The sequence below is a fragment of the Actinia tenebrosa genome, unplaced genomic scaffold (assembly GCF_029948245.1).
Source record: "Actinia tenebrosa isolate PJP-AT-01 unplaced genomic scaffold, QUT_ActTen_1.0 PGA_scaffold13__45_contigs__length_12533684, whole genome shotgun sequence".
Lineage (NCBI taxonomy): Eukaryota > Metazoa > Cnidaria > Anthozoa > Actiniaria > Actiniidae > Actinia > Actinia tenebrosa.
Genome location: NW_028292573.1, coordinates 6790070 through 6804960, shown reverse-complemented (window position 1 = coordinate 6804960; position 14891 = coordinate 6790070). Strand labels below are relative to the sequence as shown.

The following is a 14891-nucleotide window of genomic DNA, read 5'->3' as shown; positions in this document are numbered from 1 at the left end:
TTGACTGGTATAGCTGAATGTTTGCACATTTCTAGATGCAACATACATTTCACACTAATAGTTCAAGAATCATGGTCATCCAATGACTTTGAAGGATTTAATAGTATAGATTATCTAGTAAACTTTGAGTTTTAATCAAGTTTTTTTCTATGTTTAACAAATAGACACGAGTTTTTTATGTGCAGGTCCTCTTATTAACAACAAATTATATCATCACATTATCGAAGTATAGTCAGGGAGTATAGTCAAGGTTAAGTGGGAATTCTATGCTGGAAGCAACCCACTAGTCTACATGTGTTTAGGGGACCTTAAGAAACTGAAAAATATTTCCAGCAATTTTATGACTTGCACAGACATGTTTTAGGGAGGCTTGAAAAACGTCCTGTAGTAACTCAGCATGGAAACAAGGCTACATCTTAAAACCACCTTTATTCCAAATGTGTTTCAATTTTTCGCCATAAAATTAAATCAGCACGCATGAATAGCTATTTAAAAGCTATTTCAATACATCTTAACATGAAAAAATCTATCACATGACTTCTAGTGTGACCATCAGCAGTTGCCATCATCAAAAAAGGAAACTGGGTGATCAAAAAACAGTCAAGCATCATTTTTTGCACTACGTGCTAATCATGCTCTTTATCATGGGCACATTAATCCATCCATTACCCCTCACCCAAAAGCACACAATAAGAAGTTATTTGTTATTACTCCAGAACTGACAAGGCTAGCTGAGGAAGCAAATATCATGGCAAGGCTGTCCAAGCAGGAGAAGACTGAGGAACACCACAATCTAACTACAGCTGTATTAGTAGGAGCACAATAGAACACTGAGCAGCTAACCACCACCACTGAAAGATTCTCATGCCTTTTAAAGAAAAGATTGATGACCAAATGTTGTTGTTTCAGATAATGTTAAGAAAGATGCAAAGATCTTTGTGGCCAGAGTGAGATAGGAATGAAGATGCCATAAACCTCTGTGATAGAGCAGATACAATCAGACAAAGTAAACTGATCTGGGCACAGTTGCTGGAAGGTGGATAGCACTATCAAAAAACAGTCAATCAAGTTTTTCTTCCAAGATGTCTTTTTGCAAATGATGGGGCAATTTAATTTTAAAATGTGCTTATGGGCATTCTAGAGAAGATAGCTCAATCAGTTTGCACTGCAACTGCTGACAACAGCGTTGGCATCCCAATCAACATGATAAAAATTGCTGTGTCATTGATGGAGTGGCATAACTTCAAGATCTCAAAAAGCAGCATTGGATAAAAAAGATAACAATCAATCTACTAATCAAGATAAAAGTAATCAAGAATATGTTGTCACCTAGATGATGGGGTGGGCTCTGGATGCAACTGGGGAATGTGCAACTACAGTATGCTGGATATCCATTCACCAGGCACACGTCTTGATCTCCAAGATGCTCTCCGGAGGTTAGCAAACACCTCCTTGATTACTGGGTTAAGCCAAAGACACCTAAGGATAAGATTGATGCCAATTTTCCAAAGGAAACATGGTAGCTTCTCTGGGAAAGCAAAACTCACTTGATGGAAAGCCTACAGTACAGCTGATGAAGCTGTCATTACTGTTCTAATAATCATGGGAACTACAGAACGCCTCAATGATACTGCAATGCTGGAGGAAAAAAGATAGTCTGCCATCTACATCAGCCTACATTTCTGAAGCAACGGAATTAAGATGTTCCTCATGGGCAGTTCAAGGAATTTGTCAGGGGGGTGTCCCAAATGAAGAAATTTATATAGAAATATTATGCATTGCTTTGAAAGAGCTCAAGTAATAATGGTGTTAGGGGGTTGCTTGGTGCTTCCCAGGACACTCCCCTTGATCCACCTCTGGTGCTTATTTAAAAAGAAACAAGTGATGATGGAGATGATAGAGGGTGATTGTGGTGAAGATGATGATGTTTAAGATTTCCCTGCTAGCAGACAATATTCCCTTTTGTTTTGGTTGAGTGAGAAAAATAGACTATGCCGTTGTTTGACATACTTGTCACACCTGAGTGGCGTAACTCAGCAACATATGCACTATCATGATTTTGACAGCCTCTCTTGCCAAACAGTGTTTGGCATAACAGTGTTATGTTTGCTCATGCACACAATATGTACCGGGCTTAAAACCAGTTTTAAAACTGGTTTAGTTTGTCCATGACTGTGGAAGACAGTGTGTCAAAGGAAAGGCTCTACATCTGCAGTCTTCCTCCTCCCAGTCTAAAAGAAGGGAGAGAAAGGGGAGTCTCTGCTAGAAGGGAAGGTTAAGATGTACTTTAGTTGATGTTAAGGTTATCTATAGGGCATGTATAAAATCATTGTTGATTAACTTGGTAAACAAAACCTTTCAAAAATGATTTTTGAAAGCTAGTTAAAATGAATACTGAAATTTATGTGAAATTCAAGGTTTGTCCAATCAAGTTCAAAAATTTCAACTGCAATTAACATCACAATGAACATCACAAATATGAGTCTAAATAATAGAAAGAGACTAGAGATTTTAGGTCAGCCTTATTTCCACGCTATAAGTAATGTAATCAAATTGATCACCTCAAAGTGTATGGAAAGTTTTCAAATAGCTACTCATGCATTGACTTAATTGTATGACGCTACATTGAAATACAATTGGAAAACAGTTGATTCTAAGATGAACCCTTGTTTCCAGGCTGAGATACTAAAGAAAGTTTTTCAACCCTCTCTAAAACATGTCAGTGTGAGATATAAAGTTGCAGACAATTTTTTTCATGTTCCTTAAAGTCCCCTTAACACATCTACACTATTGGTTTGCTTCCAGCACAAAATTCCCATGGGAGTACACAGGCTCCTTGACTAGTAGTTTGGATCCATGAGGTGTAACATAGTTATTGTAAAAGGTACTTCTAACTGCGAATAAAGGTTCTTGATTACACCTTACACTCACTACCACATTTTACTATAAAACTCATAAACATTGACATATTTGGAAAGCATCAAGGACATTTATTCACAGTCAAAAGTACTTTCATGTATCAAAACATACTTATAAATATGCGAAGTTTACTAGATAATCTATACTATTAAATCCATCAAAGTCATTGGATGACTATGATTCTTGAAGTATTAGTGAAAAATGCAGGTATGTGTGCCTATATGAACATCCAAAAATTGCATATGTCTACTATTCCCATAAAAATTTCAAAGTCTTGGATTCAAAGTATTGGATTGGACATCATTGGGAGTAATAAACCTTCAAAACAACAAGCAAAGGTATAACTGGAACATGTCACAGTTCAATCTCGTACGCAGAGCTTGCATTTTTTCCTGCCTGTGGTGAAAAACAAGGCCGGGCTCTGACTGTTATCCATTTTTTGAGACCAGGATTTCTTGGACTTCCAGTATAAGAGCACACATAAAAAGACTTGCCAAAAATAAAAAAATATAATCCCAATTGCTAATTCTTATTTTGATATGAAGTAAACACAGAACTCTGTTTAAAAGCAGGTTTCAAAGCATGATTTTCTTTGATTATGTTTCACTTTGGGAAACCGGCGCATGCGCCAAAAATGGATTATTCCAGAGCCCTTGTTCTTTGCCTCAGGCCGAAAGAAGCGCAGGCTCTGGGTACAAGATTGGTCACAGTTAAGTGATCGCCAAGCACTATTTAAACAAAAAAAAAATTGTCACAAATGGGAAAAAAATTGAAAATAAAGATGTTAGAAAATAATAATGCCCCTAGTCTAATGATGCAAATATCCTTACAGTAATGACTGAGCCTCTCTGGTTATAACAAAAAATTTCCAATTTTCATGCAGCTTTTACATGCACAGAGTTTACATGTTTATGAAAATTACAGTAAATGTTTAGATCCAAAACATTTCAATTTTGATGACCAGCACTCAGTCATGAAACCTCCCAAAGCAGAAAGTATTGTCTTACTCAAGAATGTTTGCTATTTTCATGTGTAAGTTAGAGTAATACATGGAACATACCTCTGGCAAACATGGCTACTGATAATTCTCTCCTGATGAATGACCTGAAAAGAAATTTAGAAAAGTATTAATTATGGATTGATAAGCATTTTATTAAAAAGCTCATAGAGGTTATTTGGCATAAAGTATGCATTTTCTGAAAACTTGGAAAGCAAAAATTACATATTTAATATATTTTTTGCATAAAACAAAATGAATTTGGAAAAAATTCACAAGATTAACACAAAATCTTTGGTAGAAAAAAGGTTTGTGGTAAGCACAATTGGTTAAATAATAATAATAAAAAATTCAAATAGGCCATTCCCAGGAGCTCAAAGTGGCTTTAAAAAGCTTACCACAGATAAAAAAGAAAACTAAAGGGTAAGGCAAAGGAAGAGGATGAATAAAATGAGTTATTACAAGGGCTCTGAATATGCAAATGTATCACTTCAGTTCATTCATTTACTAAAATGTTAGAACATAGGATTACCTTTAAATTATTTACATCAAAATAAAAAAGGTAAGATTGAGTTAGGTTGCATCAGAAAAAATAAAAAATGCATTCTTAAACTAGAGAAGGTTATATACAATAAATAATGAGGAGAAAAGATAATTCTTCAGATTTAAGTAGAAAAACCAGCAAAGAACCAATTAAGCTAATTAAGCTGTCAGTCTAATTATACAGACTTGAATGAAGACAGGGTTTGTTAGCCAGAAGACCTACTAGTATGGGGTACGCAATGAAGTGTACTAATCTTTAGGCCTTTTAGAATAATCCAACTTTTAACTCAACCTTATGATTTGGGCGCTTAAAGAAAAACACCAACTGATTAGGTCTGCTATAAGAGGCCAAATTTCTGTTACTTGCTCTGTGTGGGTAACACTATATTCTTCACAAAGTGCATGTTCGAAAGGATTAATTACCAGTGAAATACTCTCAGATTACACACAAAGTAAACAAAATGGCTTCCTTCAATACAAAGTTTAGCACTGTTTTCTAAGAAAATGGAACTAAACTCAGAAAAATTCAGAATATGGACTTACATTATCGTAAACAAGCTAACTGGTTACTAAAACGTGTTGATGTTTTTCCAGCCACAACTCAGGTCTCATAACCCTTTGACTTATACGGTGCCTGAAACCGCCCGAAAGAAAAACCATCCACATTTCCTATGACGTCTGAAACCCCCTAAAAAAAGGCACTGGCAAAAACAATTTCTCCTCCCCCCGAAGGCTTTTTTTGGTTTTTTTAATCGCCATAACAATAAGCGTCATTAATTAACCAATCAGATGGCTTTTTTAGTGTATATTATTCACTATGATTAAGAAAACCATGAGGTTTGAATTCCAAGAATGTTTGTGCTTGCACAGACACAAAAACAACCATAGCAAATAGTGTTGAAAACCAATTTAATTTAAATTTGAAGATTCATGAGATGAAAGCAACTTATGTGGTTTTGAAGAAGAAGCAGAAGGATTAAAGAACAGTTAGACGATTCAGATGTGTTTTTTTATGGACTTAGAAATAGGCCTTTGCAAGACAGACTGAATACGACAAGACAACTGAGCTGCTTTCATCTCTCTGGTCTTCATTTTCTTTTTTCCACTCCTGTGAATTAAAACTCCAAACAGAAATAATGTAATGTCGTTCCTTCAATTTGGATGTGATTTGGAATTATTTTGACCGATGTTTAGATGTTATTTGCTTTTGTTTAGTGCTTGTAGAAATTGACAGTTGGCAGACATCTGTCAAAAAAATTGTGTTTGAATTTCATTTTTGAACTTCTTATTTTGGACTTTTTTTTGGGTGAGTGAATTAAGATCGACATTGGTTTGACATTTGCCGCCACATAGGCCCTTAGTCGACCTTCCACCGAACCTACAGTACAGCTCAGATGTATTGTAACATTTCACGCGGGTTCTCGCGCATGCAACTTACTTCCAATTACGCTCATTTGAGTGTTTTTGCGTGCAAAAAAACATGCGCTCTTCCACGCATATGAACGATATTTGCACAGCTCATTAACTAATATCTATTGCTTATCAAGACAAAAGCGTTCTTCAAAAGTGAATGTTGTTTTTTCTTTCAAAAATGAAATGTTTTTGGTTCTATTTCAGTAGTATTTGAATCTCTGGCTTTACAATACGACGCTTAAAGTTTAATCAGCGATAATCATTGGCATACTTCTATGCTTGGGCTCTTGTATCTTACCACTATTTTCAGCACTGTTTTGGCTGAGATATATATAGTTTTGGCTACTCTCTCGGCCTGTGTAAGTTCTGTTTGATATAAATCCTTGCAACATTTTTGATGATGTAGATGAAAACCAAGAATACATATACTCTGAAAGTCAAACTACAGTATGTGCTAGTGTAAGCATGCTCAAATCAGTGCTAGACAGCTTCTAAGAAATGTACATCTGAAAGTAGGTTTTGTGTAAACTTCTTAAGCAGATGACTTGAGACAATTCATAATCATTTAATTACTGATCTACTAAATCTTAGAGAGTGAGTGAGTGAGAGAGTGACACATTTTCATATTCAGTTCACTCAGGATAACTCATTTCTATGCTTCACATATGTGGAAGTTGAAAATTAAGGTATTTATGACCGGTGTTCCACAGGTAAACTGGTAATAAATATATTTTTCAGAAAATTTCCTATATTGATGACGATTTTGTTATATACTTCTAGTAAATCCTTATTAGTCTTTGTCCTATCAGTTGGGGCATCCAGTATATGTACATGCGACACAAGTACCAAAAAGCGTTGGAGTTGGCCCCTCCTCTCTCCCTTTCTTCACTCTCCTCCCATCCCCTCCACATGCATGGGATCTGAAATTCAGGTTATAATATTTCCTCAGAGCCAAACAACCACAGTATAAAAATGACTTGCCTGATTTGTGCAGAAACACCATATTTAGGAATCATAGGTTCTTGCTCTAGCTCCAGCGCCCATAGCTAGAATGCATTGTTTTCATACCACATTTTGATAGGTTCCTCCTGTCTAACTGGTCAAGTGACATTAGTTTAAGAAGCCACGCCATAAATAGTGTAAGTCCTTTTAAGCACCCAAGTGGCCTCTGGATAAGGAAAAAAATGGAGATTAACATGCATCTAAACAGGATAGCATTAATTGGCATAACTAATACGGATGAAATAAGCATTTTTTTTGAGTCGCTGTCATAAAAAATGGAGAATCAAGAAACAGTTTGAAATTTCAAAATTATTTTTATTCTGTCAATAGAATCCTTTGAGAGGCATTTGAGCAGAACATTCCTTTCCAATGGTTTTCATAGGCCAATCAAAACTTCAATAGAAATTTCATTTCAACACCAAAAATGCTGCATGCTGTCAAATTTCAAGATATTACCATGACAGTGTCATAACCATAGCCAAAGCTGTAAGCTGAATAATTTGAAAGGTCGGAGGTCTTGATTATTAATGTCAGAAAACATGGCCTTGGTCTTGATAATTTATGTCATGCAAAAACCAAATTCACTAATTGTTTGATTATTTATTTTGTAACTAAGAATAAGGATTTTGTTCTGCTTTCAAAGAAAATCCAAACGCATTTCAATTTGCATGTGCCCTAGCTAGAATGAACTTGACATGGTGCGGCAAAAACCTACAGATGTTACATTAACCATGTGGAATTCACAAGTTATCATGGATTGGGTGAGAGCTCTCAGCCCATGAGAAGCAATAGAGTAAGATTTATGATAATTTTTTCGATATCATACTCATCCAATATCTGTTTCTATTTCAGAAATAGCATTAAAAATCGTGTTTTGTTATCGAGTAAAAATAATGTTTTGTTAATGTTGATTATTGCCCTAACAACAAAAAAAAAAACAGTTTTTATAGTAGTATGTTTTTGAAAATATCTCTCTCAACTCGCATGTTGATTTTTACAGAGGAAGGAAACCGAAAGCCTTGTAGCATAGGAGAGAACAACACATAAAACAAACTCAATTCATGTTGTGACTGCAGGGCTAAGGCAAGTTTTACGATAGCAGCTAAATCATGGTATTGCCAACCATATCAGACAAATTTTGTTGGTCTTTATTAGTGTAGCAAGCTCTATTTCATTCTGGGACACAGTTTTTGTAATGAAAAGATATAACTAGCTAAAAACTAGTGTGAGCTGCATCAGTGTTTCTAATGAAACAGTAATAGTGAAAAGGTAAATTATACACCGTGAAAAGTTTTTGTAATGTATCGTTTAGCTCCAAACACATTGTTCTTGGCTATTGGTTTTAATATTGTCTTTAGCTACCTTGCAACACCAATTTTACTACTAACTAATGAGTAAAGGGTAGTCTACCATTCCAATGTTCTATTAGAGTCTGAATTGTTACTAAAGTTACATGCAGTAGAGATTCGCAGTGCAAAGTATAGATTTACCTCTGTTCTCTAGCAAGAGTTACGCACGTAAAGAGAGTAAAACCAAGAAAATTAGTTTATCAGTTTAATTAAGAAAATTAGAATTTCTTTTAAAAGATAGTAAATTGAACAAAGATTTTCACAAAACGATGTAATACAGATTCTTAAAAGCTTTTCAAAGTTAAAAAAACAAAAACAACAACAACAAAATATCGTAAGATTGGCAAAATGTAAAGCTTAAAACCAAGTTTCGAAGACACACGTTGCACAAAAAGCATTCGCTAATTCGACAAAAAGACAGCAAATATTAATGGAGTAAAGCTACAGAGAACCAAAAGTACTAAAACTCAATATTTCAAGTGTTATTTTAAGATGAAAAAGGTTTATAAGAACAGAAAATGTACGTTTGAAAAGTAGTTTTAAATAAAGCGACGAACAGTCCAGTGCAGCAAACAATCGCTATTTCAACCAAAAAAACCCAGCAAATATCAGGGGGGAAAGCCTTCAGAGAACGAATAGTATTCAATTCAACATTTCAATAGTTCCTTTGAGGTTTTGAAAGTTTCTTACCGTCTATAAATGAAGATTTTTCGTCTCGCCATAAATACTCTTCATCACACGATTACAAAGATGTATGACGACCGAAAGGGCTGATGGGACATACATATTGCTCCACGCTTGGTACTTCATGTATGGAGACACAAGAGGTCCAGTGCCTTTCCATATAGTCTATGCTGATGTAAAACACGTATTGCAGTCAAAACCGGTCTTTGCCCATGGTCAACATGGAGAATAAATTTACCTACCGATCATTGGTCGTTTCTCACCATGACACAGAGAGACCAACAGACTAGTTTTCTAAAAACAAAAACAAAACGGCGCAGGGCCTTAGAGGAAGGTGGTACTGCAGGCTATTGACTGGCTTCAATAATTTGGATTGAAAATAATTTCCAAAGCAAGATGGTACGTTAATGTAGGCTCAGATTTCAGCCGTTGGGATTTCGCGTACCAGCGATACTCTCCCCTGTTACTGGGGAGAGTATCGCAAGCGCACGAAACAATGGGGGAGAGTATCACGGGCGCAAGAAATCCCAACGACTGGAGTCTGAGCCTAGATGGTATGCACTATAACTATATCTTGAGATCCGTATGAGTTAATTACCCAGAACAGAAAAATAAACCATGCTTATTTCCAGCGTTCGAGGTAATTTAGAATTTTATTCATCAATTGAGAAGGTTTTCTATTAATGATGAACTGAATTGCTCATTATAAGTGCAAAGTCAATATATAGTTATTAACAGTGTTAATAAATATATATTGCCCTTGCATTTATAATGAGGATTATAACAAAAATAAAGCCTTCGTTGTGAATAACAAAGAAAACCTTGTCAATTGATAAATAAATTGGGATATCCTATTCAAAATACAAAATACAAATACGAATGGCAATAATTAAAGGCATAAATATGACAATCTATTTACTCCTTCTGTCATTGTTGCTGTTATTTAAAATTATCATCAGTATTATTATTACTAGTATATTTCTATTCTTGCAACTATGACACTAGTTATAAGAAAATAATTATGAATAATAAATATGAAAGCTTTGGTCCAATAGTAGCAATCATACAGGGCACATGTATGCATGCACGGATGATGATGATGATGATGATGATGATGACAATAATAATTTGTATACATCTTTGTAAAACCAGTCATGCAGATATTTGCTGAGACTATTCATGCCTGCAATATTCTGTATTCATAGAACAAAAATGTCTGACGTTGAAATAAACATATAATAATAATAATAATAATAATAATAATAATAATAATAATAATAATAATAATAATAATGGACGCGCCTATCTTCAAGCTCCGCCTACAACAGCTCCAGCAAAAGATGTAACCTTTGTCTTAAAGAAAAGTTTCTAATAATCTATCGACCGGAACTCTCATCATTAAATAAGCGAAACGAACTTGTATCTTCATGCCGCCACAGAAACAAAGCATTACTACGCAACAGCTAAACTACATCCACTAATTAATTATGTATACTTTTTCTATATAAATGAATATTCTTATCATTAAATCCCCTGAAGAGTGAAGCAATTCACGAAACAGGCTTGTCAGGAAAAATGTTGTCTTGACTTTTTCTTCTCAAACAAATACATATATATATATATATTTAGTATTATTAAGGTTTAAATATTATTCTAAATATTATTGTAATAAAAGTTTTTCCTTGGCCCTCGAAATGGCTAATAAAGTTTCAAACATCATTATTATTATTATTATTATTATTATTATTATTATTATTATTATTATTATTATTATTATTATAGGTATAAGCATGCATATATGTGCCCTGTAGGGTTGCTACAATTTACATTCCGCACTTCAGATCATATATGATTATAATAATTATTATTAGTATTATTATATATATGACTTGAGGTGCAGAATGTGCTCACAAAAACAAGAAACAGTCACCCGTATAATGAGTGCATGCTCAGAACTAGCACAGTCTCTATAAGTCATGACATGACAAAATGCTGAGACCTTACTACTAACCACCAATCTCGTACCCAGAGCCTGCATTTCTTCTGGCCTGCGGCGAGGAACGATGGCTCTGGCATAATCCATTTTTTGAGACCAGGATTTCTTGGACTTCCGGTATAAGAGCGCTTACGTTAAAACCCGTACGAAATGTGAAGCGCTGTGAAGCGCTGCAACAGCGCCTCACGAAGCGCTGTAACAGCGCTGTAAAAACGCTGTAAAAACGCTGTAAAATGGGGGGCTGCCGCAGTTGTGAATTTTGGCTGTTTCCGACAGCGCTTGGCAGCGAAAATTCAACCAATAACAGCGAATCTGCAGCGCTTGTTTTATAACGAGGGAAGGCTGCTAAAAGGCTGCGAAAACAGCGATATGGAAGCCGCAGTTGAAAGACATGAAACACGTTTCATCAACTGTTGAACAAAGCGCTGTTGAAAGACACGCAAGACTAATATTTTTTGATAATATTTAATTAGGCAATGACATATATTAGGCATTCTAAATTACTAGTTCGCTCACTGCTGCCTAAATATAATATTGAGAATGTGGTTGAACGACATTCACACGCGATAACCTATTTAATACAATGACCAATTTAGCATTACTCGGAGATGCGAAACATGTAAAAACGGAAACACATATATCTTATATTACAAAAAGCAGAGCGGTCTCAATAAAACATTTAATAGCCGAGTAAGAAAAATCAAATTAAACGAACGTTCTTATCTTATGTTCTTAAAAGCCGCTTGTTAAATTTCCTTTTGGCGGATCCCCTCTTGCTCCGGATTGTCTTGGCGAAGTCTGTCTTTAGTCCTATGTCTTCCAAACTGTAACACATCGTTTGGCATATACTAAAAATGCGCAAGAAAATATAGGTGTAAGAAGAGCTATTATGTTTAGTGATAACTTGTAATGTGGAAGGCGAATGATCGATTCACCTACGAGGAACCATTTGTGTCCGGAGATAAGACATAAAAAAGGTTCCCGCCTACAATAATTATGCAAGCTTTGGTCTAAATAAAAGATCATTTGATAATAAAAGAAATTTAGAAAAAACATTAAATTGTTTGACATTAAATACACATTTGCAGATTGACTAGCCAAACATATAGTCGGGCATATAGTACCCAAATAAACAACTAGTAGATTAAATTCAGCTCAGAGTGCAAACATTAAAATGGGCGCCAATTGCAAAAGTCGAAAAGTACAAATAGTACAAAAGCAAAATGTGAAAGAGAAACAATAAGAAAAAGAAACAAATCACGGTTATGCCACCGATCTACGTATTGTTTTAGTTCTGAAAAGAACTAAGTTACGTTTAGAATTACCTGAAACAGACTTTATCTCTTGAAGCTGCCTTTTCGACTTGTCTACCTCCATTTACTTCATACAGAGTGCCTTCTTCCAGAGTTGCATTTTCACCCAAAACTATATCCTCTTCGTGAACTACACTATAAAGCCTTTTCGTCCAACCAACAAACTAGCGCATACATTGTGAATTAAGGACTTAAACTGAGATCACTGAACTCGAACACTTATTTGAAAATACCGCTCAACGGGGTCATGACGTCGCTAAAACATGCACTTCTGATCTGGTCACATGTAGATCTCGTGTCAATGCGGAATTTGACTTGAAGGATATCAAATACGTATCAAATAAGCACTCAGGGACCGCAGGGTATATATGACACTTCATTACCCTTGTGTCAAATATTTACTTTCCATGTTACAACTTTTGAACGGTTTTCCCTGTAAATTTCAGTTCAGTTCGTACTTAAAAAAGTAATACTAGGAAATTAAAAGGGTCATTTTAAAGCTAAATATATTCTTAAGGCTAGTTATGCAATGGTGAATGGGACATATCTGTCACCGCCGTCCTTGTGCTATACGCTTGCTCATATTTGCATATTTCTGCTTAAACGTTCCATTATAAAATTTGAGGGAAAATAACGGTTATTTATTTAAGTATATTAGGAGCGCAGGCAATTTCAGTAATCACTGAATTAAATTCATACACGTCGGGGTCATGCGGTCATGTAACTAGATTTCGAACAGCGGTATGGTATGTTAATTTGATACATTTCCGGTTAGTTGGGCGCGTAAAATACATCAAGTTAGAGCTACAATCGAGTTGGACTGTCTTTAGGGGAATCCTTCGATCGATTTAGACCTGTTAAATTTGATATATTTTTCCGATGTAGCTGAACTCGGACTTGAACTCTAACTCAGTGATTTGTTATGATTTTCCCCATCCCGCATTATCCTTTTTTTTTTTGCCATCATGATACCTGGCAAAACTGCCCTCTGTATACTGGTTTTTAGGCTTTCAAGTAATTGCACTGGGTTGATGTTAGCTGTATTCCTGGTCAAGCTGATGCGCCTGTTTAGCGATATAATTTGGTGCTTATCAGCAGTCCATGCGAACATTCAAAATGTTTGCTGACGGCGACCTTGCAACACAGCTCATTCATTGCATATTGTACATGCTAAGCTTATATCGATCTGCGATACCCAAGCAAACTATTTGATCAAGCTAGAAGACTGATCAGGAATTAAAGGTCGGAAAAATTAAAGTGTAAGTAATTAACAAATTCAAAATATGAAAAAGCCCTGTTTGTGTTTTCAGCGAGAAAGCGAAATTAGCTCGCTTAGATGCAAAAAATCCGTTGTTCAATGTTGTTTCATCTTGAAATTAATCATTTTTTGGTCATAAACTGCTGTTTATAAGCTTAAACATTTTTAAATTAAAATTTGTAAAAGATTGCAAAGCTGCTTCAAACTAACTTTAGCAATGAATTAGTCTCAAGACTGATTCTTGTAGTATCCTGTAGCCCGTGACAGCCATCTAGCTGCGCCGAACAGCGCTGTTAAGTGGCTGCATTTCGATACTAAACGCTGTCTTGAGCTGCATGGCGATTTGACAGCCCGCTGCAAAATGACTTCCACTGCAGTATAGCTATATTTAGGAGGTAAATTGGCTGCTTTTCCGCTGTGCATACATTTTAAAAGCCGCTGTTGCAGCGCTTCACAGCGCTGCACGTTCGTACGGGAAGGCTTGCCAAAAAAAAAAATTTCCCGATTTCTAATTCTTATTTTGAATGTAAGTAAATACAGAAATCTGTTTGAAAGCAGGTTTGAAAGCATGATTTTCATTGATTATGTTTCACTTCCGGAAAACTGCGCATTGCGCCAAAAATGGATAATGACAGAGCCCTCGTTCTTTGCCGCAGGCCGAAAGAAACGCAGGCTCCGGGTACGAGATTGACTAACCATTTAGTCTATTCTCAGTAGATGGTTTTAAAGAACACAGTGATCAAGACCGGCCGTGGTATCAACATAGATCACCCATTCTAATCATCGAGAATATGCAACCAAAGATCATATGGGACATTCCATTCCATCTAGAAAAGCACAGAGAATGGTACAACCAAAATTGACATGGTTGTCAAAGATAAGAGTAGAGAAGAAGTGCCTCCTGATTGAAGGAACAGTGTGGAGTTGGCAAGCTATCAGAGAGACGACAATACAAGCAAGACAAATACAGAGAACTTAGGGCAGGCATCAAACATCAATTCCCTGATTATAGAAATTGTCAAGTAAATGTGGTGTTTGACCTCCTCCCTGGTATGTATCATCAAAGCCTGAAAACTGATCTAAATGAATATGTACTGATAAGAACACACAAGTAACACAGTATCTGATAATGAAAAGTCAAAAAATGGATTTTGGTCACTAAATGTTGAAAATAGTGAAGAACTTTTATACCTATAAAGAAAGAAAGAGGAATACAATACTGAAATTCATACTTGTAATTATAGAATATAGATCAGAATAGCCCAGGAGTTATCTCGCTATGCTGCTTACAATGTAAATTCAAAACTCAATAAAGTGTCAATAATAATAATAACAACATATTAGTCAGGGTTAACACCTTACCAATGACTATAATGTTTAGGTGGTTTTCGGATTAAAATGAGATTTACAATATTAT

The 14891-nt window shown here is 35.5% G+C and overlaps 1 long non-coding RNA gene across 2 annotated transcripts in view; it reads right to left on the bottom strand.

Moving 5' to 3' along the window:
* The window catches only part of LOC148911704 (uncharacterized), a 28107-nt gene extending 18899 nt beyond the window's left edge, over positions 1–9208 (bottom strand). For both annotated transcript variants that reach the window (XR_016119558.1, XR_016119557.1), the window contains exons 1-4: positions 9150–9208; positions 8914–9077; positions 6941–7040; positions 3980–4023 (exon numbers count right to left, since the gene is read on the bottom strand). This is a non-coding gene — a long non-coding RNA (uncharacterized LOC148911704). The remainder of the gene's footprint in view (positions 1–3979; positions 4024–6940; positions 7041–8913; positions 9078–9149) is intronic.
* Positions 9209–14891: the final 5683 nt, after the last annotated feature.